The following is a 16,996-nucleotide window of genomic DNA, read 5'->3' as shown; positions in this document are numbered from 1 at the left end:
CCCTGTGCGACCCCATAGACGGCAGCTTACCAGGCTCCTCCATCCCTCGGATTCTCCAGGCAAGAACACTGGAGTGGGTTGCCATTTCCTTCCCCAGTGCATGAAAGTGAAAAGTGAAAGGAAAGTCGCTCAGTCATGTCCAACTCTTCACGACCCCATGGACTGCAGCCTACCAGACTCCTCTGTCCATGGGATTTTCCATGCAAGAGTACTGGAGTGGGGTGCCATTGCCTTCTCCTCTTATAGTGTGTGTGTATATATATATATAATTACATACTATTATATAATGGAAGACTTGCTTGGTTACAAATGTATATTACAAACCCTAAGACTACCACTAAATTAATTTCAAAAAGAGGTACAAATAAATAACCCGACAACAGCAGATAAATATCAAAATTAAATAACATGTCACCTGGTATCAAAGTCAGTGTTTCTTAGGACACAAAAAGAAGTAAGATCAAGAAGCATGAGAGCTGAAACAGTAGCCCGGCCTGCTTTGTCTTTTAATACTAAACTGATAGAAAAGTCAAAAAGCATTAACCAGCGCAAACATACCAAGGTGAAAGCAGCTATTTATAATAGATGGGAATGATAAAAAATATCCAGGTAATCCAAAAGAGGAAAAACACAAAAAACAGCATGACAGAAAACAGCTGGCAGAGTGGTAGATTTTAGTTCAATCATATTATTAATTACATTAAATATATAACCTAAACACATCAATTAAAAGAGACTGTCAGACTAGATAAACAAGTCCAACTGTACACTGTCTAACTTCTCAGGTAGCACTAGGGGTAAAGAACCTGCTTGCCAATGCGGGAGACATAAGAGACATGAGTTCACTCCCTGGGTTGGAAAGATCCCCTGGAGGAGGGCATAGCAACTCACTCCAGTATTCTTGCCTAGAGAATCCCATAGACAGGAGGGGCCTGTGGGCTATACTCCATAGAGTTACAAAGACTCTGAAACAACTGAAGCAACTTAGCACGCACACATATACTGTCTGTAAGAAACCCATTTTAAAAATAAAAGCATAAGTAGGTTGAAAGCAAAAGGATGGGAAAAGCTATGTTAGGAGACAATTCTCCATGGGTCTCTGTTATGTTATCTGTCTTTGAATCTACTACAGGTTGTAACTGACCTGCAACCACCTTCCACCTGTGGTTCCTCCTTAATAGTAGTCAATAAAGTGGAGAGTCAGAAATCTACTGTCTATAGCCAGTATTTATGAAACTTATGGCAACTTAACTTGTTACCTTTCAAGAAGACAAAATCTCAGGCACTTTACAATCCTTAACATGATATACCATGTTAAAAAACAATCAAAAGAAAGCTGGAGTGGCTATATTAATAAACAGACAAGGAAGACTTACAGAATAAGAAACATTACCAGGGATTAACAAGTCCTTTCACCAAGAAAACATAGTAATTCTAAATATACAAGGACATAATAAAAACTTCAAAATACATGAAGCAAAAACTGATAGACCTGAAAGAGAACCAGGCGAATCCACAAGTTGGAGACTGTTAACAGTCCTCTTAGTATTTGAAAGATCAAGCAGATGATAAACATATGGAAAAATTCAACCTTACTGTTGAGAGAAAATATACAAACTCACAATGAAAGAGATCATTTACACCTGTAAGAATTTATTTAAAACTTGAGAAGTTTGACAGATGTGAATACTGGTGAAGATAAGGGACATCAGAAACTCTAATAACTGCTGGTGGGCAAACAGTTTGATAGAACCACTCTGGAAAACAACTGGGCATTACCTAATAAAACAGAGAATGTCCACATTCTACCACAGCAATTCCACCCTTAGTATAAATTCTTATACATATGCACTAGAAGACATGCTAAATTCTTATACACATGCACTAGAAGGCATGTACAACAGTTTTCATAATGGCATTGCTAAAAACTGAGGATTAAAAAAACCAGGAAACAACTCAGATGTGCAAAGATAAGAGAATGAATAAATAAAACTAATATATTCATATAACACAATACTATACAGCAGTAAAAATGAATGAATTACAGCTGTATAATACAACATAAATGACTCCTTAGAACATAATGCTGGCTTGGCGGTGGTCACAGAAGAACAGATACACATAAGTAACTCTAAAAAGATAAAAGCCAAATAATATATTGTTTAGAGATGTTTACAAATGAGGTAAAACTTTAAAGAAAAACAAGGAAAAGATTAGACAGATAGGAGAGGAAAAGGTAATCAGAGACTTCAAAGATATTTGTAATGTTCTATTTCTTATTTTGAGTTGTAAAAAGATTTTCTAATTAACTTATTTTAATTGGAGGCTAATTACTTTACAATATTGTGGTGGTTTTTGCCATACGGTGACATGAATCAGCCATGGGTGTCCACGTGTCCCCCATCCCGAGCCCCCTCTCACCTCCCTCCCCACCCCATCCCTCTGGGTTGTCCCAGTGCACTGGCTTTGAGGGCCCTGTTTCATGCATCGAACTTGGACTGCTCATCTATTTCACATATGGTAATATACATTTTCAATGCTATTCTCTCAAATCATCCCACCCTCGCCTTCTCCCACAGAGTCCAAAAGTCTGTTTTTTTATAGCTGTGTCTCTTTTATATTCCTTAATCTATACATATTATAGATATTATTTTGTTATATATTTATAATTAAAATTCTTATTAAGAATAAGTAATAAATATAGATTCACTTAGCAAATATTGAAAACAAAAAAACGTTAAAACAAAATCACCAAATAAAGGACAGCACCCCTGATGTTCCTCAACATTGAGAGGTACATGACCCAAAGAGGCCACTCTAGATACCGGTTATACTTGGCAGGATATAAAACGTGAAACAATATGCCAGCAAGGCAGTATCAGGTAGTTACTCTTCAGCAGGAGTTTTCATACCAATTCAGGGAGTTTTCCCTTTGGGCTTCCAGGTGGCAGGTCAAGTAAAAGGAATGAAATCACAAAGGCTGCTGCAGTATTCAACTTAGCTTGGAAATACTGAATAGTAATCACCATCTTCATCTACAGACAAGATTCCCAGACTCACGGTAAACTTGCTCAACTATAAGAGTTATCATACCCAGGGAAGCCCAAAGCAGTTGTCTCCCACTGGTATTAACATTCACAGTTTATTCACAGTCCTTCCAGCCCACATGTACTTTACCAACCATGATTCATTCTCACTAAAACCAATGCTGCTCGGTTACACAACTGACATTCTATCATCTCCAGGTGAACAAAGCTAGAGAGTTAACCTAAGACCAAAACGGTCCAAAAAAAAAGAAAAGCTATCAATTCTTTACTCACACTAAGTGAGGAGATTAAAGTTAGAATGTTACTAAGCTAAACAGCTATTAATATATTTCACTGAATCCAAAATACCAAAGATTTTAAGACACCATTAATTTTTATGCAACTGAGAAAGAACATACTTCCAATTAAATATGGCGCACCACTGCTTCATAACTTCCCTTATTCTTTACCAAATGAAAGAATCTGAATGCGGGATACCTGGGTTCAATAACCTGGGTTGGGAAGATCCCCCGGAGGAGTGCAAGGCAAACCACTCCAGTATTCTTGCCTGGAGAATCCCCATGGATAGAGGAGCCTGAAGGGCTACATTCCAGGGGATCGCAGAGAGTAGGAGAGGACTGAGCAACTAAGCACAGCAGAGGTGGTGGCTCAGATGGTGAAGAATCTGCCTGCAGTGCAGGAGACCTGGGTTCGATCCCTCGGTCAGGGAGATCCCCTGGAGAAGAAAATGACAACCCACTCCAGTATTCTCGCCTGGAGAATTCCATGGACAGGGGAGCCTGGTGGGCTACGGTCCATGGGGTCGCAAAGAGTTGGACACGACTGACCGACTAACACTTTGACTTTCTTTAACCACAGATTGTAAGCTATAAAAATGGGGAGGGGGAGATAAACATCTTAGAATCAATTGAATACAAAATAACTCTTCCAGTTTTCCACCAAAATATTTAAGATATGCTGCGCTATTCTCCCCCTTGGAGACAAAATCCACTCAAAGAGAAACTGGCCCCCTACTAAAAACTTTCTAAGATGTGTTGGGTTGTATTTTCCCACTCAGTACCTCTCTGTCTTCATCTCTTCTAAAAACACAACTCTCACTATCAACAAAACTGGAGAACAGCTCTCTTCATTCTGGATGTTAAATGAGCTTCCATCACTGATAAAAATCATCAGAAGTTATAAGGGCTTTCATAACCTGGAGACTTTCATATGATGCTCTGGAGTAAAGAGAGAAAGACACACAGACAGACAGAAAGCACCACAAGTGATCCCAGAGTAAGTCTGCTCCCACATGTCAGAGATTGTGCAGCCAGAATGGGGGAAAACAAACCTCAGTCCAGTAGGGGCACACAAAATGAATGTTTTCATCGAAGTGGGTTGTGCTCAACTACTAGCTCTGTATAACTGGGAGGGCAATTCTATCAGTTTATAAGCAAAAGTGAAGACAATCAATTGGACTTCCCATACTCTGTCAACTTGCAAACAACAGGACCAGATAAACAGTCTCTTGTTCACAGATGGATAAACCTGGGGTTTATACAAACATTAAGCACATCTTCTTAAACTGCCAAAGAAATGAATCTGTAATGAAAAATGGTACCTGAAAATGTATTTAAGGCAACCAAAATCAATCAATCAATCAATCAAACCTGGAGCTCAAGAATGGGTATAAGTAGTATGGGATAAATAGATCAGCAGTGGTGTCACGCTTGCACTCAGTTGCTCAGTCATGTGGTGCTCCACACCAAATTAATACATGGAGGTCAGTTTAAATTGCTCTATTTAAATTTAATACACACACTAAAGATTTTTTAAAGAGAAGATACACAGCTTAAAACGTTCAACGTTTATAAGATAGTCTTAAAAATTGGAAAACTGACAGTACAAAAATCTAAAATAAGCTAAACTCCTTGTATTACATAAAAGAAAATATTTTTTATTTGTTCCCAAATTTTGTAATTAAAGCTACAAATCTGTATATGTTTTTTAAACTGCTTACTGCATCCTGCTTTTTAATAAACACATAAAACAGAGTCTGTGCTGCAAAAAACAGAAACCAGAGTTTAGGCTGATTAAAAAAAAATATAGTGCTACTCAAATGCAGTCTATGAATGAACTGTTTGTTATGATTTTGTAACAAGACAAGTATCAAACTAGAAACTCTTATAGTAGTTTGAGAGGGGAATTCTATACCTATTTAATATTCATTAAAAAAGGGAGCTTGTATTTTGCTTGTTGGGTTTTCTTTCTCATTTCATTTTTCTAGTACTTTTAGTGTATTTTAAATAAGTATCAGAAAAAAAATGATTCTTCAGTACAATTAGTTTGAAAAGTAGTTATACAAGACATATCAGTTATAAAGCTTTATGTGCCAAATAACACATCAAAATGTACAAAAGTTAAAACAGAAATACAAGGAAAAAACGAAGAATAAAGTGGGAAAGTTTCATGACCTATTAGATTAAAAATAAGTAGAGAATGAAAATCAATTATGAAATGTCACATTTTTTTCAGGAAGTCATCTATTATAAGATGTACCATCAGTTTAATACCAGCTTTTCAGGGGAAAAAAAAAACTGTGTTAAATGTACAGTGTGAGATGTATTAACCTCAGAAATACTAGAATTTAAAAAAAAAGAATTAATCAAGGAAATAATAGTAGGGCAACAATCTGCTATCAAATAAATAGAAAACTTTGTCAACAAAACATTTATAAAGACACTGAAAATATTATAAACCCTAAAGAAGACCTCAACAACTTTGAAAAATTAAAAAGTACCTAAAGCATGGCAAAAAACTGGTTTTCTACCATTTCCCACTATAAATTACTTAAGGATTCCTGTTTGCTTTTGCTTTTTTGACGCTCTTGGGTAAAACTATCATGAAGAAGGTTTGTCAATTTTAAAAACTACATTAAATGACTTAAAACATGCTAATCTCTTCAGCCTTGCAGTTTTCTAATTCACTTTTATATAGAACTCAAGGGAAGAAGTCAAAGTATTCCATAATGTCAGATGCTGCACAGATCATAGATGCCTCTGCTATTCTCTTCCTAGCTCCTTACAACGTTATTAAAAATACAGGATATTATTAGGATATGGGTAGCATTATTTTGCCTTCTCAAAAAAGGTCACAGTCTGTTTGTCTTTCTTCTTTGTGGCCCACTGGAAAAGTGCTGGCCTAATGTAGCCACCCTCATATAGCTACACGGTTGATTAGGTAAAAGCCGGCTAAAGAGATAAAGGGTTATACGAGAGCATTACTTGAAACACTACCACTATATATATGTGTGTATATACTGCACATATTACACACACAAAAACATACACGCTGTACTAGACAAGACTCAAAGCAACATTATTAACAATAAGTAACAACACAAATGTATTTTTCACCTATGCTATATATTCAATCATCTAAAAATTACCCTCCAAAGAATGATCCTACTTCTTATACTGGTCTGTCAAAATCAGTGGTTCTCATGATAGAACCAAACTTAGCAGAGAAAGAAGTGTACTGAAGATAGGATCCTTCTGAAACTGTTCATTTTAAGTCAGAGTTTTGAAAGCTAAGTTCTAGAAGTTTTCTTCTATTCCCATACCTAAAACTTAAACCAAGATTAAACTAAATTTTTCTAAAAGCCTCATTTAAGATACAAACTTTTTTTCAAACTTTTTTATAAAATGAAAAAATATTCAACTAAAACATTATTTACCATAAGAACAAACAAACTAGGAAAAATATTTGTAACTCAATTCACAGATAGGGACCAATTTTCCTAATATATGAAGAGCTCCTTGGAATCAACAATCAAAAGACCAACACTCACAATAGAAAAGTGGGTAAAAGATAATCCAGTAGTACCCTGAAAAGGAAATACAAATGGTTCTCAAATATATGGAAGGACACTCAATCTCACTTATAATAAAAGAATGCAAATTAAAACTACACAGAGATCCATATGTTTTATCTATTAGACTGATAAAGATCAAAATATCTGAGACCATAACCTTGGTGAAAATATGGAAAAAGTCTCAGTATTGCTGGTGGGAAACTATAACACAGAAAGCACCTCTGTATTGTAGTTTTTCTTACTGGGACTATCTTTCTAAAACATTTTTTAAAATGTAGTACACAAGATATATTCAGCCTTGTGTGAGCTGTTGGTCATTAAAAAAAAAACAACTGTAATTATCTGCTTTTATAGAATATTGTTCATAAAATGAAACAGACAGGTAGATAAGTTTATGAAACTTGGATGATGAAGTAGGAGTATTGACAACAGTACTGCTCCACCTGAGCTCACCTCATGACAGCTTACTGTGCACTTAGTGGGGGTTCAATTAAATTTTCTGGGTGAATGGGACCAAGAATGATGCTGAGGGATGATCAGAATGGTGTAAAACAAGTGAGAATAAGAAATTAACTGAATTTATCTGAATTGGTAAATTAATTGTTTAAACATTATACTTTTTCAAGAACAAGGCACTGTACACTTACAAATGTTTCCGGAAAAATGAGTCAGCAAGCAATAGAGGTATAGCATACTTTAGCAGTAATGGTCCCCTAATGAGTCACACAGTTAGGAAACTCCTCTCACACCAACTCTGGGCCTGGCTACATAATTTGAAGGCTAGCTGCTGGAAACACATACATCTCCCCCCTCACCCTAGCACCAATATCCAGACTATGAGTGACGCCATTCTAGGCCAAATAGCTTCCAGATGACCACCCGGCTGACCCAGCCACATAAGCAAGCCCAGCCAGAAGCAGGAGTGGAATTGCTGAACTGAGCCCATGCCAGAATTATGGGCTAACAAATGGCTATTGTTTTATACACTAAATTTTTGGGGAGGTTTATTATAATAAAAATTGATACCAGTGGGGAGGTGAATAGGATTAGTGGTCAAGGAAAATTTTTGTTTTACCTGTTTTCTGCTTTTTAAATTTCACAAGAACATATTCATATACTATTTGTTTAAATTAACTTATAAAAATATTTTTGTATCAGACTGATATTATAGTAAAGCCCTACTATCACCTTACAAACACATATACATAAAAACAAAATAATTCAGTCCAAATGGGAAAAAGAATTTGAAAGGAGACATTAATATTGCTCAGGAAAAACAGGGTCAGTACAAAGTTGTAGGGTATATTTATTACAAAAAAAAATCAGTGAATAAGAATACATTCATGATCAATGTCTTAATAATGGTTATTATAAGATTCTGGAAGTATTAGGAGACATACATCTCAGATTTTGCTTCCCTGCTTCTTCTGTTTATGCAGCTAATGGCGTAGTACATATTCCCTCATTTTAGTTCTCACATGTTATGAAGTAAACATAAGCTGAATAACTTCAGGCAAAAGTTAATTAACCTCTTCATGCCTCATTTCCTCAACTGTAAAATGGGGATAAAAGTACTTGTTTTATAGAGTTGTGAAAATTAAAACACTTAGAATAAGGCACACAGTAAGAGCTTAATAGATGATCTATAACCTCTGTTAGTAAAATGATGTAAACTTAAGCTCTTTTGACTAACTGGGCTTCTATTTTATAACCACTAAACATCATCAACCAAAGTGTGATACACCAAAATTAATTTGAAAAATCTTCCTAAAGACTTCATTTAAAAAAAAAAATGACAATCTTATTAAAAAGCAAAACAAAACCTGGGAATAAATAAATATATATATATATATATTTTTAAATGAAGAAAACTGAAACTCCAAACAAAAACAAATTCATTTGGTCCACATTTCACAATTCTAAATGGGTTTAAAAACCAAAGGTTTCAATTTGTGTGGTGTTACAAATTCAGAAAAGGCAAAAAAAGGGAGCAATAGTTCCTCCTGTCACCTTTGCAATGACCTCGGGCACAGACACCTCCAACTCATTCTACCACCATTTAAAACCAAAAAAAAAAAAAAAAAAAAAGACGTTAGAAAATAAGGCTCTTTTCATAAGAAATACACTTAACTTAAACTGCAATATTGGAAAACTGTAGTTACTCCTTGATCAATGGCTTACCACTGCCCTTTTTCAGGGCAAGATCAGGCCTGGATAGTTATCTGTCTATATATGTATACATCAACAATTTTAAAAAGAAAAATCAAGTCTGGGTAGGGTACTTAAAAAAAAAAAAAGACGATTTTTCAAGTTTTAAACTGGTCATTACCTAGACTTTATAGACATGTGAGTCAGTGACCAACTGGAAAAAGCCTTATACCACAGTGTTAGGTATTTTAGTTTGTCCTATTGTGAGGAATGAATAAATGCTACAAAAATTCCATTTTTCATTCCAATTCAACTCAATTTAAAGAGCACCTGGTATACACCTAGTAATGTGGCAGATTCTGGACTTAGAAGGGTTAGAAAGTAATAGTTATATTACTATATATGCCAGACAGTTGCTGGTTACTAGTATTTAATCATAATAATCCAGTGAGGTAGAAATTATTAAAATTAATTTTACAGAGGAGGAAATTAAGGCTCACAGAAATAAAATAACCTGTCCAGGGTTTCTCAGCAGCAGTGGGGACCTGGAATAGGGCAGGAGGGGCAGTGTGGGGCAGGAGGAACACGAGGGTGGTGCCATGTGACTATTCCTACAGACAAATACAACACTCACTGCAGTCAGTCCTTTATCAGCAATGTGAAAGGAGCCTAGGACTGTGGGAAACCAAAGAGGATCTTTTGGGAATGGGCAAAGGACTCACAGAAGTCTTTAAAGTGGTTAATCTTTGGGCTGTTACTTTAAGGATGAGTAGATTTATAAACTTCAATGCCAAGGTTCACTCCCACCTCCCCTCATCCCCAATATATCAACCAAAATAAATTACTTACTTGAAATTGAGAAAAACAATTTTGAGAGAAATCTTCCTCAGATATTTTATTCCATAGTTTTAAAACAAATAATATGATGACAGATTAATTTTTAGGTTGCTTTTATGTGGCTTGTCTTGGTTTTTATTCTGAAATGAAATTTAGATTAGTCATTTTCTTGTTCTGAGAAACTAGGAGTATGCCAACATGTTTTAACTTCACATTTTTTTCACATATCAACATGTATTCTTACTTACAGAGTCTTTCATTTCACCATCTCAAACAATACCTAATTTAATATATAAATTACTTTGAAGTATAAATATATATGCAAAATAAGATAGTTCTTTTAGTTCTTGTTATACTTCCTTGGTAATTATAATAAATAGAAGAAAAATAGAAAACTGTTGTTAAACTGTTACATATTACACAAGCATTTTTGAGGTAACACGCTTTTTTTAATTCTTTGAATCATTTATATAGCAAATGCTCTCTTAACCCAAAGAAAATTAAATAACTGTCCCCAAGGAAACTGACCTCAAAATCTTGGTACTTCCCACAGCTATCATCTAAAAAGAAAACAGAATTGGACCAAAAAAACCTTAAATTTTCCAAAGACAATTACTGCCCTTTTTTCTCCAAATTTACTTTGTTAGGCATATATTCAATTTCTGCTGCAGAAAACAGTCCAGTTTGCCAATACTAATTAAGCAACAAAATATTTTTCACTTAAAAATGAAATACTTAAAAATCTACCGAGAACTGGAAAAAACACAGGTCATCTGGAAAACTTAAAAAATGACAAAAAATAAAAACAAAAAATACCCCACCCAACCACACACCAAAAGGTTACACAGACTGTCATTAAGAGGGTTTTATTTATACATTGTTTTAGCCTCAAAATGCACCTACTTTATGTCCAGACAGTGAAGAATTTTTCTTTAAATTTCCTAAGACACCTACTCCTGCCTTATCTGGAAACTCTAAGTTGACACAGTTTCACCCACAGTTTACTGTACCTCAACTCCCATTATTTATTTCCTCTCTCATTCACACTGGCAGTCAGGTACCAAAGTGACGTACGCCATCCCATTGTTCCATATCTTAGTAAGTTTCGAAGTATTTCTCAGGAATATATAAGGCTAATGGCAACACCCTCTGAAGCCTACTTAAACCCAACCTACTTAAAAACTCATTTTTCACTCATTTTTAATGGAACAAATTCTAATCCAACCGAAAGTAAGACCAGAAAACGTTTAAGTACAGCACCAGAGGAACTCTGAAAGATCTCCTAATCCACCGCCTTTCTCTTTGGAAAACTAAATACATACAATTCTAGTACCAATTTTTGTTTATATTTGTTCTAAATTCTTGTTATAGACTAATCTATAGACATATATGTTATAGACATTATCTTTTAATGAGAGAGCTACAATCATCACAAAACAAATCCAACTACAACCTATTCTACGGGAAGAGCCTAAACACTATTGAACACTGAGATTTCTGAGGCCCTCTGAGATTTCTAAACTGTGTACATGCTTTTTTTTTTTTTTTTAAACAACTCCTCTAAACGTCTGTAGGTTTGTCTTTTAATTATAACCAAGGCCTTTCCAATTCTCAGATGTGGGGAGACAGTGTGAGGTAGTTAAGGGCTGAGAGTCAAAATCCCCAGTTTTTAGACCCAGCCCGACACCAACCAATTACAGGATACAGGACACAGATTAACTCAAGGATTTGTTCAATCTAGATATCAGTTTTCTTTAAATAATATGAAAGAATTTCACCAGAACAGTGTTTTCCAACCCCTTTCACATTGTAAATAATATTTATTCAGCACAATAGTCAACACAAAGTCTTTTGGAGGCATCAACATTGTGCTTGATGAAAAAAATTATATTCTTTATATAATTATGAAAGAAAATTAAACAAAGCTTGCAGCAATATGAATGGATTTCAAATCCAACCTTTTCCACATTAGGAACATTTCAAAATAACAATGATGCTTAATTTTTGCAGAGCATACATATGCTATTAGGCAGTCACCTTGCAGCAAGCTAAATGGCAGCTAAGCGGATCCAAAACAGGCAAAGTACAGGCTAATGGCTAGGCCCCAGAGCAGCACCCTGCCACCCTGTCCTTTCATCAGACGACACTCTCCAAAGCACCCAGAGTACAAACTCCAGTAACAGTTTCATGATCCCTTCTCTATAAGAGGCAGCTACAGTCTCTGGTTGGCTGAAGCAGGTTTCAAGGATCAATGGTAAGGCACTTTGTTTAACGTACTTAAAATACCAAATAGAGCAATAACTGCTGGTTGTGCTCATCATGGGGCTTCCCTGGTGGCTCAGATGGTAAAGAATCTGCCTGCAATCCAGGAGACCCAGGTTCGATTCCTGGGTTGGGAAGATCCCCGGAAGAAGGGAATGACAACCCCACTCCTCTCACCTGGCGAATCCCATGGACAGAATCCCAAAGGCAGCCTGGCGGGCTATAGTCTACAAGGTTTCGAAGAGTCAGACACGACTGAGCGACTAACACTTGTGCTGTGCTCATCATGCAATCTGCTTAAGGAACCCCACAGCCTGCCTTCAGACTCCACTCCACTAGGGTCGACCACCTCCAGAGAGCCACAAAACATCAAGTAGAAGCTCTGAACTAGAAGACCTCTATTAAAACTAAAATTAAACAGCACTGCAGTAACCATTTGACAACTAAATATTTATGACTACTGTGACCTTGTATTTTTGTTCTTCCTTACCAACTGTTGCAAGCAAAACATAATCTAAAAAAATTAACTTTGAGTAAATATCACACGCACAGGGCAAAAAACCTCCAAAAGTTACTGAAGAGTATACTTTAAAAAAAATTAGATTATCACGTTTGTCCTGTAGGCCACCAATTTACCCTCACTGGAGGTAACCACTGTTGCAAAATTCTCATGTATCCTTTCAGATATATATGTACATATATATACAATATATATTTACTTATAAATATACATTTACATATAAATATTTAATTTATATTATATATATGTCTGTGTGTGTATATATACATATTTTTTTAAGCCACACAAATGGTAGCATACCACATATGGAGCCTTGCATTTTGCTTTTTTTCCTTTTAACATATCTTGGACATGGCACCAGAGCAGTACATGTAGTACTGCCTCATCACTTTAAAGACTTGCCTAGTACTCCACTGAAGAGATACACCATAATTTACTTAACTACTGATTTACGCTTAGGTTACTTCCAACCTTTTGCAATGACAAACAATCCTGCCACAAATATTCTTACATGCTCATTTGACACATATATAAAATCTTTTAGAGGCTAAAATCCTTCAATGAAGTTGCTAGATCAAAATGTACATGAAAAATAAAAGAAAGAATAAAAAAACAAGAGGGAGAAACTCCCTGGCAGTCCAGTGGTTAGAACTCCGTACTTCCAGGGGCCTGGGTTCAACCCATGGTAGGGTAAGTTCCCACAAGCTGTGCAATGCAGAACCCTCCTCCCCTCAAAAGAGGAAGACGAACTACCAAAATATGCATGCAACTTAAATTCTGAAAATGACTTCTAAATTGTTTTCCATGGAAAATGAACATTTTATACTCCCACCAGCAATATGCGAGAATGCCCATTTCCCCTTCTCTCATCCTCCTCAAGTTATACTGTACAATCAATCTTTTCTAATTAGGTGATAAACGGTATGTTGTAGTTTTAATTTACATCTTCATTATAATAAAATCACATGTCTTTTCATAAGAATTATCTCTGCTCACTTTTTCTACTGGATTATTTTCTAGGAGCTCTTTGTATATTAAGAGGAAACTAGTCTTTTGTGAAAAGTATACAAGTAAGCTTTACCAGTCTATTTCTCTTTTAACTTTACGATTTTTGTCTCTATACAGAATTGTACTTTACATTGTAAAACTCAGCAATCTGGCTTCAGTTCTGTATCATACTTTGAAAGGCCTTCACCATTCCTAGATTAAAATAATTATCTTAACGTTCTTTGTTTGTTTCTACATTTAAATCTTCTGACTCATCTGGAAGCCAAGTTTTTACTTTTCCAGATGACTAAGTAGCTATTCCAACACTCAGTATTAAAGAATCTTCTTCCCTACTAATAGGAAAGGTAGCATCCATTATCATACACTTAAGTTCTTACATACAAGTCAATTTCTGACCTGCTCTATTTCCTTGCTATTTCATTTTACCGTGTCAAAGACATGCTACTCTGCAAAACATTTTAAAATTAAAATCAGTTTACATAAAAATGAGTATAATAAAACCAGAAATTATCGGCCTTTTTTAATATAAGAATAATTCTGCAGTTCCTAAACTGGATTTATATAATCAAATTCAACACTTTCATCATGCAATCACATATTTTAGCTGATACTTATTTGGGAGCCCAATATCAAACTCAAGACTTCTTCTCATATTTCTGATAGTTTTTCCTTAATTTTGTATATATATTTTTTCCAAATTATAAAATCAATACATTCTCTGCAGAAAAGCTAAAAAATACAAAATACACCTCCCAGAGATAAGCAACCTTTATATTTCGGTGCATTTTAAATAAATTATTATTTCATAAACAGATTTTTCTAACATAATATACTGATAGGACTTTCCTGTATTATTTTATATTATACTTACATAACAATCATGAAAACATGATTTTAGAGACAAATTCTACTAAATATGCCCAATTTATGTAACCACTTCTCAGTTGCTGAACATCTGGGGTGGTTCCCTGTTATGCCTATCATCTATTAATTCTTGCAACAAATGCTTGAGTTTCAAGCTCTGGTAAGCAACCACTGGCTGTATAATGGTGAGCAAAAAGGAACACATTACCAGCATTTATGGAGGTAACTGGGAAAAACAAGCGTTAATCTCCTAAGTATATAAAAATGACAACTACAGCAAGTGTTATGAAGGAGAGTTTATGAAGCTTTGAGAGTCTATGGTAGGGAAGGCTTCCCTGAGGAAAGATAAATTGGAGTTTAGGTAAAGGAAAAGGAAAAACATTCTAGGCAGAGGGAACAGCAGGTTCAAAGGCCTCATTGTGGGAGGAGCATGGCAAGAATAAGGGACTGAAATAAGGTCAATGTGGCTGGAACATAAAGAGCAAGGCAAGAAGGACATGGCCCAAGCCATGACTGGATAGAGAGGTAGGGGCCAAACTGTGCAAGACCTTGTAAGACATGTAGACGCCACCACATAAGACATGTAGCTTTGTCCTTACCCTAAAGGCAGTGGAAACCTATGAAGCATACCAAGTAGTAGGGGATATAATAAGGTTTGCATTTTGAAAAGATGCCTCTGATTACAGGGTAGAAAACAGATTAGAGGGGAACAGAATAGATTGGGGTAGGCCAAGATTAGGCGGCTATTGTAAACGCATACAAAAATGCTAGTAGTTTAGACTAGGGTGGTGATGGATAATGAAAGAAATAGACGGATTCAAAAGACAATCAGATTCTGTCAAAAGATTTACATTCATAGATCAAAATCCCTAAAACTAAAATTATTGGGTCAAAAAACATTTCAAGGATTCTGCTATGCGTTGCCAAGCTACTGGGCCAAGAGCAGTCTTCTCTTCATTTGCAAATTACCTTGTATCTGTTCCTCTATTAGAATTTTTAAATTCTTTTGAAATTCCTTTCAAATGACTTAATCCATACTTCCTTCATGAAGCCTTCCCTGACTCCCCTTTTGGCCTGCCAGGTGGTCACTGAACGTGTCCTCTTTGAGTCCCCACTTTGTCTTATACACATTTTATATTCCAATTAAACTATGTTTGAATTATGTTTACATATCTATCATCTCTCCTACATTGTGAGCTTGTGGAGGGTAAAAGTTGTTCATAATGACGCCATTTAAAGAACATCTCAAGATATGTACTAAGTTCTCACTAAGTGTTCACTGAATGAACTGAATCACATATTACAAGATTCCACTGTGTCCACAGATTTTAGAGGACTCCTGTTTAATAAGCTTCTGATTAACTTACAGTTATTTAAGTTAAGCGTAATACAGAAACCTCATAAAATTTGCAACTCGGGCTTCAGATACCTACTAAAGTGATTGATTGTGTTTGTGGGAAAACACTACATCTCAGTAGTGCTACTGAAAAATCTTTCTAATATTTATACTAAATAGGCATCGTGTGATGTTAAAATATTGTTAAATGATTTAGAAAAAAAGGGGCTATGAACAAACAAGACTTTTATTAGAGAAATTATTTGTCATCTAAGTTGTTGATATTTCACTAGCTGGAGGAAGACTGGGCGGGGGGAGGGGATGATGGCAGAGTTCCTTACAGTAATCTTAAAGTCAAGCAGCTCCCTCTATAGTCTGTTTGGCCTACTTTGTTTAATTACTTGCTTTGTGAACATCTCGCTCACACTCTTCTATTTACTCCTCCTCTGCATCTCAGCAGGGAAGCTTTTGAAAGGATAATTCTGTTTTAAATTGATGCTGAGAAAACTGAGAAAGCTATCTAAGCTAAGTTCGACGTGAAGTGAGTTACATCAGGCAACTAATAAGCAAGAGTTGGGATGTGGTAACTGGGCAGCTTCCCAGATTCACCTGAGTCAGTTCCTCATAGTAAAGCCCTAGGATTTTTTTTTTGAAGTGAAATCCTAGAGCACTCACACCCATATTCAAATCTAAGTGAAAAAATAAAAAACGCTCTCTTGTACTGTAGTTAGGTATAACCTGGGTTCCCTCCACAATACTCAAGTCACTTTTAAATGAGTGGGAAAAAAGCAAAAGATGTTTTTGGGTTTTTAAAAATAATTCCATCACTTAATATAGAAAATATAAGTGATTCTCTCAGGAACCAATATCCTCAATAAGAAAGGGATTAAATCAGTCAGGATTTACCATTCAAATCTGAATGTACCAGTTTTTAAAACACCTTTACAAATTTCACCAACTAAGATATGAGAGCTTTTAAACCTAAGACACTAAATTTATTTCTTAAATTACTCAAATATGCCCTCAAAACATGGGACAATAGGAAGTCAACTGGACTGTTTTCTAAAGCAGAAAAATATTTTTCATGCAATAATAGAAAAACTGAACTAGTAAAAATCTAA

At 35.5% G+C, this 16,996-nt stretch overlaps 1 protein-coding gene across 3 annotated transcripts in view; it reads right to left on the bottom strand.

Annotated features, from left to right (window-relative positions):
• Window positions 1–16,996, bottom strand: part of REV3L (REV3 like, DNA directed polymerase zeta catalytic subunit) — a 175,499-nt gene that overhangs the window by 155,370 nt on the left and 3,133 nt on the right. The window contains exon 2 of one of the 3 annotated variants that reach the window (XM_065911640.1): window positions 9,898–10,025. The exons of the other annotated variants lie outside the window; for them this stretch is intronic. The gene's annotated coding sequence lies outside the window, so the exon portion shown is untranslated. The remainder of the gene's footprint in view (window positions 1–9,897; window positions 10,026–16,996) is intronic. 3 annotated transcript variants of the gene reach the window in all.

The sequence above is a fragment of the Muntiacus reevesi genome, chromosome 19, assembly GCF_963930625.1.
Source record: "Muntiacus reevesi chromosome 19, mMunRee1.1, whole genome shotgun sequence".
Classification (NCBI taxonomy): Eukaryota; Metazoa; Chordata; class Mammalia; order Artiodactyla; family Cervidae; genus Muntiacus; species Muntiacus reevesi.
The sequence above is the reverse complement of the archived record's forward strand: the minus strand, read 5'-3'. Positions and strand labels throughout refer to the sequence as shown.